The sequence below is a fragment of the Mastigoproctus giganteus genome, chromosome 11, assembly GCF_048544385.1.
Source record: "Mastigoproctus giganteus isolate SK-2022 chromosome 11, ASM4854438v1, whole genome shotgun sequence".
NCBI lineage: Eukaryota > Metazoa > Arthropoda > Arachnida > Uropygi > Thelyphonidae > Mastigoproctus > Mastigoproctus giganteus.
The window spans coordinates 89,452,241-89,470,876 of record NC_143585.1 but is presented as its reverse complement, the minus strand read 5'-3'; the positions used below and the strand labels follow the sequence as shown (position 1 = coordinate 89,470,876).

Below are 18,636 nucleotides of genomic sequence, written 5' to 3'. Positions count from 1 at the left end.
AAATAAAATGGCGCTGGTCCCTAAACTGCTTGAACTAGTAGCCATATAGCTGAATAATTCTACTAAACATACTTTTACTAGGATATTCTCCAAAATATGGTAAAAACAATAGTTTAAACGATGCAATAGTGCACATTCAGAAGGTTACAATCATTGGTTATCAGTGTCTCCAAAGATATGACCAAATGTGAGAATTTCACACTTAACATTTTCTTCTATCAGTACATGGAAAGCCTCGAGAAATGGAATGACTGGCTATAGAGAGAAAGCGGGAGATGAGCATCATGACAGTTTTGTGCTACGTACAAGCGAGATATCGACCACCTGTTAGATATTCCTAGTCTTCTTTTCTTTTTTTTCTGTTACTCGGTAATCCCCAAAATTACAAATGTAATGCCGGCCTGTGATAAGAGAAACTAATCGTAAAATTACTGAATTTAATGTGGATTCATTTCCAGTTGGATTTGCTGCATTGCTATTGAGAGAAAAGGAGAGTGAACCCCCTGGTGTTTGTGCCCAATAAACTATAAAATGTGAATTCGAAGGGAAAAAAATCCGCAGGATTACAAATCTTCTCTTACACTAGTTGATCGAAACATTTTCAATCTCAGATATTTTATGTAATATTCCTTCCGTTTAACACTGGCCAACTATATTACAGGCATCTTTTATTGAAGTTTTTGGTTATGTACAAGTTACTTTCATGTGTAACTTGTACATAACCTAACTATAATTAGACATAGCTTTGTATGTTCTTTGTATTTGCTTATTTTACTTTGCGTCACGTCCGGCTGGTGTTAGTGTCTACTAATTCGAGTTTGATTCTCCCAGTCTGCTGTTTCTTCCCTATTGGCCATCTAGAGGAAAAGATTAAGGTAGGCGTTGCATATCAGTGAGATTAACACATTCTTATGAATTTCAGTTTTCTATACCAATGCCGGATTACCTTAATTCCAAGAGCTTTCGACACGTCACTAAAAGAAAAGCGTTCTTTCATATATAAGACGAAATAAATCGAGTTTTAAACAACTGCAATTGCTATGACAAAATGCTATTAGAGTTGATGTCCTTCTTGGGACTACGTTCTCTCGCCAAAATTAAAAATGAGACTGATTCATCTAAGATTTGGAATTACTCGCATCAATTGATGTCATAGCTTAAGTCTGACAGATAAGCGCTTGGGATTTTACATGGACGCATCGCCTTTCTCATTGCTGGCATCCCAGTATCGGTAACTCTTTCGTTGTAAATACACCTTAAATGGTGCAATAACTCTTCCTTCCACACACAAACTTCCCTCTAAACGGCCCTCGGCAATCTCCAAACTTTTCAGTGGTTCGCATAAAGCTCCAAACTCCCTCTGGCGGTAAGATGTTTGCATTCATTAACCAACCTATTAATACGAAGCCTTTTGAAACCAGAATGGAGATACATTACCGAGGTGTGACTACCAGCCGTTTACATCGCTTTAGTCCTCACGAGGCCCGCTTTCTGGCTTCTGGCGGTCTGTTTTGCCGACGTCAATGGGGCTGTTTGGGCGAGCGCGCGCGCGGGTTGGCAAGTGTTGTGCGCGCGCCTTTGGCGAAGAGCGCAGATTCCAAACTGCGATATGTCAACAGACAATGGCTTCATCAAATATTCACGTCACCATTACGTTTCTGTCGACACGCTGCACGGGCACGCGCTTAAAATTCCCTCCCGTCTATGTGTCAGTCAGTCTGAGTGCAAAGGGGCTCTAGTGTGTGAATAAAAGAATTTGTGGAATGCAATGAATTCTTAGTTCGATGGATTCGTACAGAGGTTACCACAAATACTCGCCAGTGATTGCATCAAAATGTTACCTTCCTACAAAAAACTGGAGGGTAAAAATCCTGGTTTTTGTTGCCCTTAAAATACACGACCACCACGACAATATTAGATTGTTGAGTTGTCTCATGTCATCGCTTTACTTAGGTGTCAATCTAAGCAACTCAACCTGAGCATACGCTATTGCTTGAAGATTGGAATCCAGTGGATAACTTCGAGAAGTTTTTCTGTTTTTGTTTTCATCGAAGCTCATGACGATGGAGTAAAATTTTCCACAAGAAACAATTTTGTCCTCAAAATAGACAAATCGATTTTTAAAACAGACTGGCGTTAATACCTATACTCAATTTTTTAATGCAATTTGCAATTCTTACAATTGCATGTCGTCGGGCAAACGGAATAAACAAAATTCCTCAGACTTCATTTGCAATTCAAAAAACTATATTGAATTTACCATGTTTAGTCCTGAACTCTTTGAGTATATATAAGTAATAACCAGATTTCAATGTTTTCACAACGATCGATCTAAATGTTAAGCTGCTGATCACAATGAGAGTATAAATCCATGATCGATTGAATGTTTGAAGTGGAGTACGCCTCGAATTTTTTCAAAAAGAAAAAAGTGATTCATTCCCCTGAATCTCATGCGGCTCCTTCTGACTGCTGTCCCTGGGTGGCTTTGAATACGTATATAACACGGAATTTTAAAAATAACTTATACGATTCGTTGACTTTGACTAAACATCGATTATTATAGAATAAATTTCATCTTTATACTACGGGACGACTACAAAGGGCTAGAGGAATTTACAAGATAGGGTATAAGAACATCACCGTATCTTAGCAGTCATGTTGATTTGAATCACCTTCACGTTTGGCTTTTTTTTGCTGGAATTAGTTAAGAATTTTAAGTTATGGAGTACTACAGATGTGTTATTCAAATGCGAATGTTTCATCTCGTCATATGCAGTGTAGTCTACATATACGAAACTCTCCTGTTCTAGTGGCATGATTAACTATCGGGGATGCCCGATAGTTAATCATGCCACTGTCTGTGCTTTTAAATTCGTTAGCGATTTTGCAACATTCCTGCTCGCTATTCGAAGAGAAGCTTAATGAAATACCACAATCGGCAATCACTTCGAATGTTCGAAATGGGTTGTATGAATTAGCCTTTTGAACAGACGCTTCTGCCCATTAAATGAATGAAATCTTACACTGCAAGAGAAAACCATCTCCCAGCAGATCTTTCTGCCAATGTTGGTTGGCAGCTTTCCAAATCAAATTATTTTTATTTCATTCACAACTTGCACTCCTCACCTTCCCAGCTCTCAGAAAAATAAAATTCCGTATTACTAGAAGAATATCGACTGTGTTAGCCACAATGAGCAGCTACATCATTCCGAGTCCAAAAATCTCTTGAAATGAAAACTTGCTCAGAACATTTTTCAACCATTGTAAAGACGCAGATTAAAATTTAAAATTCGTCGATCTTAAAAATAGTAGTGAGCTGAAGTCAAATTAAGAGTATTTAGCTTCTGTAAATGCCTTCCCAATTAGTACTTAATCTTCTCCAGAAGGAACTGTTTATGAAAGTTTGTTCTGGAGCCTTTTTGAAAAGACTTTTTTGGATGCAATTAGCGAGCATTAGCGCATTGGAACCATCTTACAGATGAAATCCTTAATAGCTTTAAAATACCGCCTCCAATAATTTTCTATACAGAGCATAAAATAAGGCCAATTCCAAAATTGGCCTCTTATTAGTACAGATCAGCACAACCTCTAAGTCACTTTTTTTATACCAATATCAAAAACAGCAGCCCATTTGTAAGCGCAGTCTGAACGTGCTATTGGAGCATCTATCATTCGCTGTGGTGTAGTGACATTCCAAGCATATGTGAAAGGAATTAATTGCCTTTTCGGACGCGATCATCGTCATTCGGACCAATCGGCGAAAATAACACGCGACCATTAAGGTTCGGTAACCCTTTTTGCGTGCGGTGAATGGAAGTAACTCGTGCATCGCATACTCAGTACAGTAGAAAATCGCAAAGTGATATCGTGTTTGTGGAAGGACCTGTCGATCTTCGGATGGCTTCAAATGGAATATTTCTTTTTGTGTGGTTAGTTCACGGTGATGTGAATGAAGACAACGATTGATAACTCAAGTCATCAAAAGAGATTGTCCAGTAAAGACTCCATATTAGTAGTGGAAAGTAATGGAAGGAACAAGAATATACCGCATCAGCTGAAAGAAATAAACTACCACGTCTATGCATCTACTTTGCCCAATCCCTCTTTAAATTTATTCGACTTCTACAACACCAAAAATTTGGGTGTCGCAATTTGGTTCCAATAATCATTCTGGCTGACAATTTTCTCGCATCTGCAGCTATCCTTTTTTATTTTATCCCCTATCTTGTCCGAGAAAGTAAGGATCCCATCAACATTTAGGTTATTAAATACATTTAAGCCTTAAATACCTCAATCGGGTCACTTCGCAGGTGCTTAGTTTCTTAGCGCTGCAATTTTCTGAACTCGGTAAAAAGTACCCTTTTGTTGTCCTTGATTCCATTTATTATTAAATAGTTCGCTAACAGTTAACTCTGCATTTTTGTCATTGGTTGCTCAAAATTAGGTTTGACAGTAGGAGAGAATTGGCCAGATCTAGATGCCTAAGTAAATATTAATATTCGTTAAAAATATATTTGAAGTACACAAGTCTCAGTACGGAAACTTGAATAGGAAACTTAAACAAAAATAGAACATTGACAGGAATAAAGTTATACAGGAATCAGCATGGATTTAAGAGGATGTTGTTTGGCCAGCCTAATTAGCTACTATGATGCAGTAACAGGGGAATGTGAAACTACTGGAGGTTTAGGGCAAGGGATTGGACCTACTGTATGCTCCTTTACATCTAATGAAGCAGATTTCTTTGATTCATAAGGTAAAGAAATCCAGAGATCTTGCAAGCAATTATAATTCCAGTACACTATTGTCCTTGAATCAGATTTTTCTGTTGTGTTACTGCTCTCGATGATTTCTTTAACTACTGGAAATAAGGTTTCACTTTTTTTTTGGAACTTTCCCCCCAACCTTGCTACCATCACTAGAATTTTCTTCATAAGCAACTTACAGCCAATAAATCTAATGTTGTTATGACTAAGTCAATCTTAGAGCTTAATCATTATGTAATGCATTTTTCACGTGTTCTTCTTTTCACCATTCCCTATTTGTTGACCTTCTCTTCATTTAGATATGCTGATATTTCTATCTTCATAAATAGCTAAAATTAATAATACATTCGAGGGTTCCTTTTCTGTACGAGTTGTCAAAACTGCACCTCGTACATTAAAATGAATTACAATCAATTTTTTTGAATGTTTTTCAAAAACATTCAAATTTAAAGTTATGTAAACTTTCTAAAAATGCTGTTAAATACTACGAAGTACCTGTTTGCTAAAGGTTACTTAAATTTTAAAACTAGGATAAAAGGATTGGTGAGCTCTTTAATATTGCTTTTGTTATGATTATAATTAAAATAAATTGTTTCTCTGCTGTAGTCTATTTTATTAGTAAACATGCGCCATAGTTTGATTAACAACAAATCGTCTAATAATATAGTATGATTTGACTGATATCGGAAAACATGCTGCTTCAGGAAGCGAAATATTATTACTCAATAAGTTCCATAGAGAAAAATACTTCTGTTAGATTTCCTGAAGTCTTTCTCAGTAAGCTGGAACTTGCCGATTTTAAAAATATTTCTTCCATTTCTCAGTTGTATAATAAACTGGGAAGGGGCGAACTCATTTTTTGGCAATTTCAGAACATTCGAATTAGGGTAGCATCGCGCTAGATAAGATCATTTTTTATATTAACAACCAAGAAGTCAAAAGTCAAGTCAGACATAAATTCAAGTGTATCGAAAAATATCTTCGTAATTCATGATTTTTAACTCTTTAATTTACATTTTAATTAGTATATATTAAATGTTTTCCGATTAATTTGTTCATTGTAGGACAACTTCTTTCCCAGCGATGTCTCCCAGAATTCTACTTTTAATCTGATATCCTCAGTCTTACCATCCTTGAAGTGTAGTAGGTTTTCTTCGACAATTTTTTTTTTCCAGTGGTTTTGGATGCAACTTATGCTAGTTTCAAAGAGTAAAATTGCTCGTGTAATTTTACAGTATTTATCATTCGAAACGTGCTTTGCAATCGTTCCACCCTATTGCAAAAGAAATTCAACTACTCTAACATTGTGATCCATTTTTCCAAATTGATTGGACCTTTCTCAATGTACAATCGACGTTATGTAACAATACGTTATCCGAGATATTTATTGAATTTTAAATATCTTTACTATTGACCTTCAGTCCATCCAAGAATATCTTTAAATTCCTCTTTTTTTGTGTCTCTTGGGTCACTCGTATGCAGCTAGGGCCAACAGACACGCGTGTCCATAAAGGTCCCTGCAAGTATAAGGCATTTCTGACATTTCGCTTCAAGCGCGGAATCAACTTTCTCTTTATGGAGAGGGGTGGGGAAGAAGGGGGAGGAGAACGAACGTCTCGTTCTTACAAGGGAAAGCCAACAAAAGCTGCTATCACATTTTGTCATCTGGAGCTTATTACAGCCAGTCATGTAGCTCCCGCCACAACAAAGCGGTAGATATTAACCCTGATGACCCTACTGTGATCGATCCGATGCTGACTCGTAGATTTCCTTCCCGAAGTCGAATGTCAACGGATGTTTGTCATCAATCGCAATCGCCTTCCCCCTTACCTACCCCCATCGATATGAATTTCCGTCCACTGGGGGTGTAGCCAACCATATCACATGAACGAACCTGGTTTTCTATTTCCGGGAGGGAGACGGGACCGAGTCGGTATTATCGAAAAGACATGCCTGTTTACATAGACTAGCTTTGCAACTCCTATATTGAATGTCTCTCCCTCCCAACGGTCGTTTGGTGCGATATTTATGGATCATTTGAGACGCGTGATCTGTCAGAACACGAAACCAACTCGTCTTTTCCATCCCTATTCTGCAAACTGAGAAACATTAGCTTTCCCGTATCTCCCCGGAGCCCTGGTGTGTTCTTGTGCAGATATTTCAACTCCGGCAAAACCGCAGCAGACGTCAGAGGGATGCTATATAGTTCAATGTCATGCTTTATGGCAGTCACCTCGGCTGGTGTAATTCGATCTCCCGACCTGCTCGCTGCTGAAACTTGCTTACTGATTTTTCCTTCGCATAACAGAAGAATTATTAATCAGGAATATATGAATGAGTTCGCCTTTCTTCAGTCAGAAAAGGCAATTCTACGAACATTTTAAAATTTAACAGTCTGGCTTCTTTCAGTTTATTTATAAGTGTTTCAGTAATTTTAAATTTCTTTTAAATAGCCAACTAAAATAGTCTTCCTTTTTATTACGAGACCCGAAGTTATGCGATCCGTGGTTAATTTGATTTCCTGCAATTTATTAACCCCAAAAAAAGTGAGGTAAATTAATTCTGTGGACAGTTCCCTGAACGTTTGGATTTTATTGAATTTTGGCGTATCTTTCCTTAGCAGTACTAAGACATTCATCGGTTAAGTTGACTGCACCATTTCTGTCATTGCTGTTACATTAAAATACGTTTCGGACATGCTACAAAAGCCAAGCTGCATAATAAGTCCATCTCTAGTCCAGCGCACACCAACGGAAGGCGCCACCAAGACTTTGTTAGTTGTGTTTGTTCTTACTTTAAATTAATGACGTTTTCTTGGTATATTTTATCTCGCGATATCTGGCCGTAATGCGATGCAAATTTATGACAATTGTCCACCTCGACATCCACACGTTCTGTTTCCCAGTCGATTCGAGATAACATCAACACTATGGGTAGCAGCGACTACAGTCCAATTGGGTTAATAGCATTCAGCATGGACATTGCTATCGTTGACAAGTCACTTTGTACATTAAGGGCGGTTTTCTTCTGCAATTTGTTCCTCGTTTGCTGGAAATGTATAGGCATTTGCCATAGTTTGTTACAACTGCTGGAACTTCTTGCTTACGAGTTAATTCCTTTTCCAGAAGACTCATTTCTTAGAAATAAACCTTGTTACTTATGGGTTAACAGTGGAGCGATTTTTGTTTTTAGGTTTAGCAATGTCTCCAGCTTGCTTAAAAGCAGGCTGGAGACAACTACAGTAAATATCCAACCTGATTGCGTAAGATGTCAGTATTTGCATTCACGTCAGAACCATCGCTACTTTTTTTTTAATGAAACTAGGTTACCTGCATCTTCTCATTTGTAGGCTTGGTATATTGACAAATAAATGAGGTGAACCCCTAATCAGTGCGTGACTATTTGTGATTTCGTGTCGATCAAGTTACTTATAAAGCGTCCTACGTCAGTTTAGGTTGTCTAACATGACTTATAAATTACATCAATTTTGGTTACATAAAACGAACTTAAAATATCTTATGGTAGGTTAATTCGATCGATAAGATTCATGCATGCGTGACTATTGAATAATGATATTTGTGTATTGTCAATCCTTTGAACTCCTCTGAAGTTGTGGTCATCCTGGAGTAATTCGTGTGGAATTAGTAACCTTCGCTATTAGGTTCAATAAATTTAGGTCCGATGTCCTGGTGCTCTAGCAATCGAACAATCAAGCAATTCTCTTTGCTTGGCAGAGTGCCATGCCGATGAGCTCAGCTGCTCTGCCGAGCGGGCAGTTCGAATAATTTTTTCCCTTGTTATCTTGATCTTTAGGACTTAGTGGCTTCGAAATTAATAATAGCTACCTCCCCTGTGAATGTATGAAGATGTTTGTTAGACAATCGGTTCTTTCTACTGCTCTCGCTTCTTAAAATTTATTAAATATCATCTTTACTTTTCAGGTTGCATAAGCCTTGAAAATATTACGCTTTGGGTTCCCAAAAGTACTAATTTCGAATACTGTTTTCAAAGCTGTTTCTTATCGCGCACATATTTAAAAATTGTTTGACGAATTGCTGGGATAAATTTTACCATTATTTCCTTATTTGACAGAAGGCATATTTTTAAAGGTATGCAGCGCATTCATTCTCGATCCTCTCTTGCATCTCTTTAACCAGATCTTGGAAGAGGTAACCATGCACTACTAGTTGAGACCAATGCCCAAACTTAACAACCCAAGAGAATCCCCAAGACTTCGGGTCGATAGCCATATACACCCTCCTAAAATAGAATCTTTAATTGCAGTATGAGCTATATACAATTAATAGCGTCACGGCATGGTGGAGCCAGTGGTTTACAATATAATTTTACATCCATAAGACAAAAGATATACACATAAGAAATACATATCACATAATATATATCCATACATATATGCGTATGAATAATTAAATCATTACATTAAATGTAATCACATAAATTATCAATGAGATATTTAAGTGGCCGAGTAGGAGCTGGACAAGCGTGATTTCTTTAGACTACAGTCAGTACTTGCTTAGTACTGCTTCCGGCAGATCCCTCTTTCCACTTGCACATACTAGTCAGGAGCAGATTCCTATCCAGCAAATTGCTGAACACGAATTAGAAGATATTTTAACATAGATATCTCAGAAGATGTTTTAACATAGATGGGGAAACTTCTGGACATCATCGGAGCGATCATTAGGGTTACTCACCCGTTAATCTTCAGGCATCGTTCACCGGTACTAGAAGTAAGGATCCTTTCGGCGACAAAGTACAGATACTTCAAACTTAAGTTCACTTGATATTGAGCTTAACCCAATCAAATCAGTCCAAATGGCAATGACTAAAAAAAATAAAAAATTGATACCCTCATAGGCAGCATCCTATTCGATGGTCCTTTGATAGCTTGGAGACCAAGACTTATGTGGGCTATTAGGCTAAATGAGGGGGAGGGGTAAGACTCCACATTAATGTGGAGTCTTATATCCAAAGACTTCTCCTTCCGATCTGATTCTGTTATTTGGTCCACAGCTCAGCAAATACTCCGGGCTGAAATCCAATCCTGAGGTGGGTCTACTGGCTAATTGGTGTAGTGGACTTGTAGGGCCATGAACGAAGTCGCACGAGGTTTCTACTTCTGACTAATGTCAACAAGTTTAATATCTGACGAACATGTTCTCATCTAATACAACTAGTGTCTATAATGCTCCACACAGACCTAAGAATTTTGCAATGACAACAGCTAGTGTCGGAAAGGTACCAAACTGATGGCTGGCTTTTCGTGAAAACTTGCCATACTCATAGGTAAACTTCCAGTGGTAAAGGCATAATGAAGCACTTGCTGCGTTTTCAGAAGAGATGTTAGTGAATGTCATATAGACATGTTTTCAAACTAGGATTGCAAAAAGTTCTGCAAAACTGTTTGCAATCCTAGCCTTTATTTGTTAACTCTAAATAAGTATATATGTTAGCATGGTAAGGTAATAGTTATAGATTAATCTGGAGGATTTTTCATGTGGCCTGTAACCATTTACATATGTTTAAGCACATCGTCTGTAAAAACTAATGTTAGCAAGATCATTTTTGGTCTCAAATCTATCTTAATTCTAACATGAATGCATAGGTAAATCTTGAGGAGTTGAATGCATTGTAACTTGCATTATGCCATTGCTTACCTTCAGGCTTCATAGGGGCAAAACTTCCGCTTTAAATAAGCGGATGATAATAATAAAAGAAATGCACGCCAAGTAGTGATTTTATTTTTTTATTCACCATTCTCTTTTCAGTTTCTCAAGTTCATCCAGAAACCCTTCACGTCAACTCTTCAGTTAACGTGAAGAGTTTACTCAAAGGACTAGCTTGACCTCCAATGTCACCCAATTTAAATCCATGTGATTTTTATCTTTGGGGTTATCACCAAGACTTCCAGGAGACTCCACGAAGCATCCTTTCCCCGAAGAATTTTGTTTTCTGTGTTGGAGGAATATTGTTCATATTGATGGATATTTTTCGGCTCCGACTGCGACAAACTACTGATATACATAAAGACATATTGAACACGTTGTGACGTGAATTTTTAAATTAAATATGCAGTAGTTCAGCTTCTGTTTCTAAACAATTATATTCTTTAGATGAATCAAGAGGTATGATGAATAAAAAATTTCCCCTATAGAAATTATTACTTTAATTTTAATTATTAATAATGCAGATTAAAACAAACTGGACTATTATGGTATTACTAAATATTCACATCGGTAATCCCTGAAACTTAGCCGGTTGTGATATTTTAAGACGTTTTTAATTCGGCCAGGAAAGTCTTTTGCTCGATTTCAGTATTTACATCGAAGTTGGTAAAAATTCTTTCTTTTTTTATTATTGGAAATAGTTGAGTTGCGTGATAAGCGATTCAAGAAGCCCAATATGCTAAAAAGAAATAAAAATCCGCTGTAATTATAATGTAATCAGGCCCGCAAATAGCAATTAAGATCTTGTTTCAGGTAACTCTTGATTCTTTTTACTTCGTTGCCCAACGAAATTGATGTATGACCTAGTTTATTTTTTTTCTTTTGAGTAGGAATAAAAAGCTGGCTAATTTAAGAGGTCAATTAATGGAATTTCTACATGCGGTGTGTTCTTTGTCCTCTTAATTTAGTTTAAACTGTATTAATCTACTAAACACTGTATCGCGCTAAACGATACTGCGATTTTAGTGCTTATGCGTTCCATCAGTACTGAAGAAACGACTTTTGACAGCTTATTTGGGATATTTTATGGAGGAAAGATAAAAACGCTAGAGAAAGCAGGGGATTTGATAACAATATTTTAAACGCTAATGAAAAGAGGGAAAAGCAAATTACGCGCAGAGTGAGTAAAGAAAGAAGGCTGTTTTGGCAGAAAAACTTGATCACTCGAACCAGATCTTGCAATCTGACTTCATATCCAAAATCAGTCCATCTTTAGGCTTAGAGGGAACAGCTTATCTGTTCAAAACTGATCACGCCTGATTAAAAGGGAGGTTAATAAATTGGATACTCAATGTACGCATGTTTCCAATCTTCATCTGAAGATTTCCATGATCACAGCTGCTTAGATAATTAGGAAGGGAATGACGTATGGATCATGAAGAACAAAATTGATCATTGCCAATCGAATAATCCATATCGGTGAGTAGTGAACGTGAGGAGAGAGGTGTTGCATAATGTTTCCTGTAGTTTATCACACCATACTGCAATTAACTATCAGCATTATCAGTTTCTGGTTTGAATTTAATTAATCTATTCGTGTTAAGCGTATGTGGGCTCTGCAGTTGCACTCTTACCCATACTGCTGTACTCCAAACAGGTCCGTTGTTGTTTACAGGTTCGCGATTTTTCGCGGTTCAATAAGCGGTTAGAAGTGTTTTCACCGGGGCACAGATTTGCATGAAAAAGGTTTTTGATATTAGTAATTAGCTCCCAACTCGCTGCTTTTGCTCCTATGCTTAGCAAATGAATATTAATATTTTGATTATGTTCTGTTCCAGTGGGTGTAGTCAATCTCCGGGGCGATTGCTCATGTTTATTTATGACACTGATTTGTTTAATATTAATTCTAAATTAAGTTTGTTTCGGCATCCGAATATATCAATCTCTCCTTTTATGGATCTCTCCTGCTTGGTGATATCTGCAATACGGTGCCCTTATGCGATAAGACTTCGAATGCGTGGACTACAGAGCTTGGCAGGCAAGCATCTAAAAGGGTTCTCATTTGAGGTCTTTAAGGCTCTGAGGGGATAGAAAAGGTTGAATTTTCACTTTTGAATGATACCGAAAATAGGAGCCATAAATTTAAATTACGGTTTCCTCGAAAGAAGATTTAGACGAGGCTTTTTTCTTTCAGCCAGTGAATTAAGCAGTAGAATTAATTACCTCCATGGGTATTGATGCTGATAGCTTGGGGAAATTCAAATCTCGGATGCGTAACCACCAACGTGAGGAGTGAAGCGTAAAAGTTCTTATTTTTACCTTTTTGTTTATTTTAATTTTATTTTTCTGATTGATGCAAGAAAAGCCTGTTGTTTCCTTGCACTATATGGCTAATGAACAACACTGAAGCCAGTGTATTGAAAGGATGAACAAAAATTCAGGAAAGTTTTTGGTTGGACAGGAACTTTTTATTACGTGCAATTCAAATAGCCCATCTTCAGATAGAAGTATCGATACCATTTGTTATTTACTTTAACAGCTGTACTATTATGCTTAAGTGCTAGATTACTGTGGTATCTTACTCTCACACAACGGCACTTCTACAAGTACAAACATTTACAACATCAAAGAATTATTCTACTCACCTCTACACGAAAGAGTTCTTTTGTAGAGATTCATACGCGGACCGAATATCCAAGAAAGGGAAAGGACCAAGAAAGCGTTTCTTGGTAAATGTTTTATGATCCTTACGAAAGGGGTGGCTTTTTTTCGAATATTTTCTTGTCTCGAGGTATGAATATTTCCAGCAATTGCTCAAAATTCCAATCTTCATGCTTACTCCGGGACCTAGTGCAGTTCCCTCGAGTGAAGACCTATGTCTGCGTAGGAAATGCGATATTTTCTTGTATCTTTACTAAGATCACGTTCCGATTTTATAGCTGGTACGTGATTTTTCCCCCTCCTGGAAACTCGTGTGTAAGGTTTCCAGTTATAAAGAAAAATTTAAGTTCAAAACAAAACTGAGGAGAGGGTAGATCATGAACTTAACTTATCGCGATTCCTCAAGTTAAGTCAAGATGCTAATGTCTTTATTTGTATGTCTAAGAGAAGCTATATTATAGCTGCTAAAGCCCCCGGTGATTAGTGAGAAAAATATTAGTTCGATAAGTTAATTAACAAGGTATTAACATGCTTTACATCTTTGTGTACCCAGAAGAAAGGATGCTTTAATCCTTCTGCGGAATGCTACAAGATTTTTTTTTGCAGTGGTTTATTTTTTGAGACAACTGCTTCGAGCAGTCATTCGCTCAACAGGTGGCTAGCATATGAAAGGGAAGGCATCAGCCTACACAATAGACATTATTAATGAAATTAATTTTAGCCAGCTCTCTCTCTGCGCATAAACGGTGTGTGCTTCTGTTCATCAGCGTTGTATTAATGAGATTTAATTTGAAACGCCGATATGCTTTAACATCGCTAGATGTTCTGAATAATTCGGCGACGTTTTGCTTTGAAATGACAGATGGATTAATCACCATTTCTAGATCCCTCATGCAACTACTATTATTCAAGTGATCGAAACGGTCAACTGGGTGGTGAAGACTTCTCTAGAAAATGCCCTTTTGAAATCCCATAATCTTATTCTTATATTTGGTTGGAACAAGTTTGCTATTAATAAGGTTCCCAGAATTCGGGCATTGTTATGAACAGTAATAGTACTACTTACTGTGATTGGTCTCTTTCTCCATTAAATTCTTCTTACTTCAAAAATTTCGCAGTATTAACAACTGAATTATTTTCGACCAACCTCTGAATCAATTTTTTATCATACACGACCATCCAAGAAAAGTATCTGGATGTGCGTCTGTTTCTCATTCACGCCAATCCCAGTTGTGTTGGTTCCTTTTGGCGTTATGACACATCCCATCTTCCTGGACAGGCTGGCCTTCCACCAACAAACGATAGACTGCAACGGTTATAGTTCTACATTCCTTCTGCAGAACAGTGACCACTTGAGCTGCCGATGCGGGATGTGTTAGTCTAGCCCTCCTGCAATGTCCAAATTCGCCTCGTATTTCTGTCCTCAGTACTACAAGAAGTCGGAGCATATATCACATTCTTTCATTGCTGGTGTCTCAACGTGGGAGAATCGCAGTAGTGGTAAATGATGCAGGAAAGTCAACTAATACATACAGCAACAGCCACGACAGTCTATCCTCATCTGTACATTCCCCACTGTGTCGAATGGATGTGAGTATGCGCCTGGATGAGCGATTGGGAATATCAATGTCGGGTATTTGGATATGTATAATAAAAAGAAATTTAAAGTTCTGTACTTGCAGGTTAAGATGTAATTGTGGTATAAATGCTTGGTCATGTGCGTAAACTGTGCGGTGATCAAATGAACGCTTGTGATCTGTCAAAAAAGTGTCAAGTATAGTTGTTCGGTCTATGTGCAAGAAGATGGATGAACGAGGATAAATGTGTATGTGAAAGATGTAATTTGTTTTGTTTGCATGTCTGTCTCCCCAAATATATATTCACCAACTAAGCCGCAGTGAGGTTAACCTATCCAGTAAACCTTCCCCTGCCCTAATAACGCTATGCCCACCCTTGGGTGGCTTGGTCTGGAATTTTCTGGCACTGGGTTCGGCTGGTCTGGCCAGTGTGGAATTTTAATGTTCAGATAGCCCTATAGCGACCTCCCCCCACATAGGGTGCTCTAATCCTATGACTGTACTCTACCTTAATACCAAGGGCATTGTCCAATCCCCTCCCCACCTCCCTTCCAAACACTTCGCCTGGTAGAACCTATCACCCTAATATTTGTTCTTAACAATCCCCCTTGTGGAGAGTGGGTTGTCTCCATTGCGGTGTCCCTTTATGCCCTTAACTTCTAAATTTTTGTTGGGGGTCTACATCCACCTTCACCTGTTCTCCTTAAATCACGCTATCTCTCCCACGGTCCTTTACAGCAAAAACAATTTTTTGAGCCCTCTCTGGTAAGCTCAGGTGACTGTAGGGTTCGCTCCACCAGAGCATCTAATCCTACTACCTGGTCCGGCTTCCCACGCCTACTACGGTAAGCAGAGGTCGATGGTGTTCCACGATTCCTAGGCTAAGGGGTTCAATGAACAACATAACCCTATATTACACTATACAAACTACATACCACTCGCACTATTGTCGATTTTTGTCGTTAAGCCACCTTGCCAACCTTTATCAATATCGTTAATAAATATTGGTATTAGCCATGTGGTTCAAGAAAACCGTAGGCTATTGCCGCACCAGCCAAAAATAAAATAATTGAATAAAACAATAATAGAATAATGAAATAAAAATCTATCTGAATTTTTCCTCATATGTATCTAGTTGACTTTGAATTTCTCCAAGCTGTCAGCATCAACTACCCATGGAGTTAGTTATTCTAGTGAATAACTCGCTGGCTAAAAGAGAACGTCCTGCAATCCAGTCTAAACTCTTCCTCGTAATTGAGCTTATCTCTCCTAGTTCTAAACTCACTTAGTAAAAATTCCACCCGCATTCATAAGGAGCCTTATACACTTCATATCAAGTCTCCTGTAATGTCTCATATTGAAAACAGTAATAGGCCCAGCACTGAAATCTGTGGGACTCTACTAATAACATTAATTCCATTAATAACCACCCTCTATCTTCTACCACTCAACCATCTCTTTATTCACAGCAGTAACGTACTCTTCATGCCACACTTCCAATTTATACAGCAGTCTTTCATGTGAAACATAGCAAAGGATGTAGCAAAAATTCATATTAGGCTATATTATCAGTCAAGTGTTGAGTAGAGATAAGGGACTTATCAACCAGATTTCTCGTGTCGTCAAGAAATACAATAGCCAATGGAGCCCCAAGCCACAGCCACGAACGCTTGATTCCTTCTAGTACTCGACCCAACTCACTCAATTAAGTAGTTGAGTCGGAGCGCTGACAACTGCCTGATATCAGTGGACATCGTTCCACTTTATTCTGATTTGTTACAGAAGATTGGTAGATATTCTGACTGTTTCAGTTGTGTTTTATGTACAGAAATTAAATTGCATGGTGGACACTAATCGTGCTATAAATCTTGAAGTGCACTATAGATATTGTTTGTGATATCTGCAATTCTTGTCAGGTTGAAGGCCGTTTATTAATTAAAATTTTAAACTACCATGGATGCCACTGTTCACAAACAAATTCACAATGAAAGGAATTATGAATGTTACCATCAGCTGCATGTTGGAACAGCATTCATAGAGTTACTGTACATCTTACATTGTTCCAACTAGATGAAGCTACATGCTATTTGGACAAGAGATGTTATAAATTAGGTGGAAGTTTTAAAAGGTAAATTTCCAGGAATCGGAAATTTACTGCAACCAACTTCTCTGTGGTGGCTGTTGCTGAAGTTCATGCATGAAACTAAAGCGCAGAAAGACAATGCAACACGGAGCCAGTAGAATTAGAAAAGACTCATAATGGATAATGATCTGATGTGACACTGAGTTTGAGGTCTCAAAGACACTTCTAGAAATTTTCCTGTTTCTCTTCGAAAATAATTCTTAAATCTTTGAAATTGTCTGCGATTTTGATATTTCAAATGTATACTTGATTTTATTATAAAATAAATATATAGCATGATACACATTTACCATACCGACTTACTGCAATGTTTCCTCCAGCCACAAACTTCTATTTAAGTGACCACATTAATGCTTTCGAAGATTAGCTAAAGCTCCTTGTTAATGATAGCATGAGACACTTACGATGATGTAAAAGTATAATGTACACTAAACTGTATATTTGCACACGTGGTTTCTTAGCATTAGCCTAAAAATAAAGCAGTACGAAATGGCACAGGTGTTGACGTGCTGCCAACTTAATAGCTCTTTTACGACTAACAAACTGCCTGTAAGGTATTCTCTAGATGGCACCTGCGTGACGTTTCTCCAAGATCACATGTGCACGAATTTAAGTAATGTGTGGCCGAGGATGTCTAATTCAAATATTCCACCGAGATATTACTCGTATAATCAGCATCAGCTGTCTCGAAGAGAAAGTATTTTAACTCCGGTTCTTACATAATGCATGTTTGGCATCGATATTTTTGGGCAGCAGTCGACACACGTGTGTACCTTTGTTCTACTGTTTCTCTAAATACTCGGAGAGGCCGCCACTAGCATAAGTAGACGTCAAACAAGCATCCTTCATGTGTTGCTTGGCATCCTTCCAAATGTCCCATCTCGCAATCGTAATACGTGGATTAAGCCAGAGGGGTCATTACAGATGCAGAAGAAACGGTTTATTCGAGGACTTGTGAGACAAACTTTTCACGTTTCTCTAGCAAAATGAGCCCGTCTTGGGGGGAGATGGGGGTAACGAAAAGTCGAATGGCGAACTAACTTTTTGGCATGGCTGCTTGATTGCCTTGTATAAATACTTTAGAAAACTTTGGGACGTAAACGGTAACTGATGCCCTGTCGGCCTTGGTGTTGGAATTCACTTTTCAATAAAGTTAAATGAGGGTGAAAAAGCTTGGCCTTTGTTTATGGTTCAATACTCCGACAGTATTCCCAATTGCATGACTCAACGATAGTTTGAAAGATTCGTTTCATCGAACGACTGCTGATACTATGCTCAAGTATCTTATGATTTTTAAGTGCGTATAAAATGTACAATATGCTGAAAAGGAACTTTCCTTTTAAACTGCTATAGAATATTGAACTTTTCAAGTGGTCTCGTCAACTGTACACAAACTTCTCATTGTAACTTCAAGGTCCTTATTATTCATTGTTTATTGTACAGTTTTCTGCAACTTTATATTTTGACCTTGTTAAGGCTATCAAGTTCACCTGCTTTTGTTCTGTGGAGTACGATGAAACTCAAACCAAACATCTGGAGAATATATAGGGTATAAGAGTGGCAAGTTTATGCAGTTTCTGTTGATTCTCATTATTTAACTACCCTCTTAAGTATTGAATGTACATACGTGACATATTATAGTTGTAATACATAAAGCTAACTTTGAGGGTACATTAAACTGGAATCAACTGAGTGGGATGAATGTCCCATTTAAGTACAAATTATGCAAAAGCGGACTTCCTGCATTGAAGAAAGAAAACAAAAAAAAAAAACACTATATTCATACTATTATTATTCCCACA

General features: G+C 37.8%; 1 protein-coding gene across 1 annotated transcript in view; it reads right to left on the bottom strand.

Moving 5' to 3' along the window:
- LOC150078243 (fibroblast growth factor receptor-like 1) overlaps positions 1-18,636 on the bottom strand; it is a 106,975-nt gene that overhangs the window by 57,309 nt on the left and 31,030 nt on the right. The window lies entirely within an intron of this gene.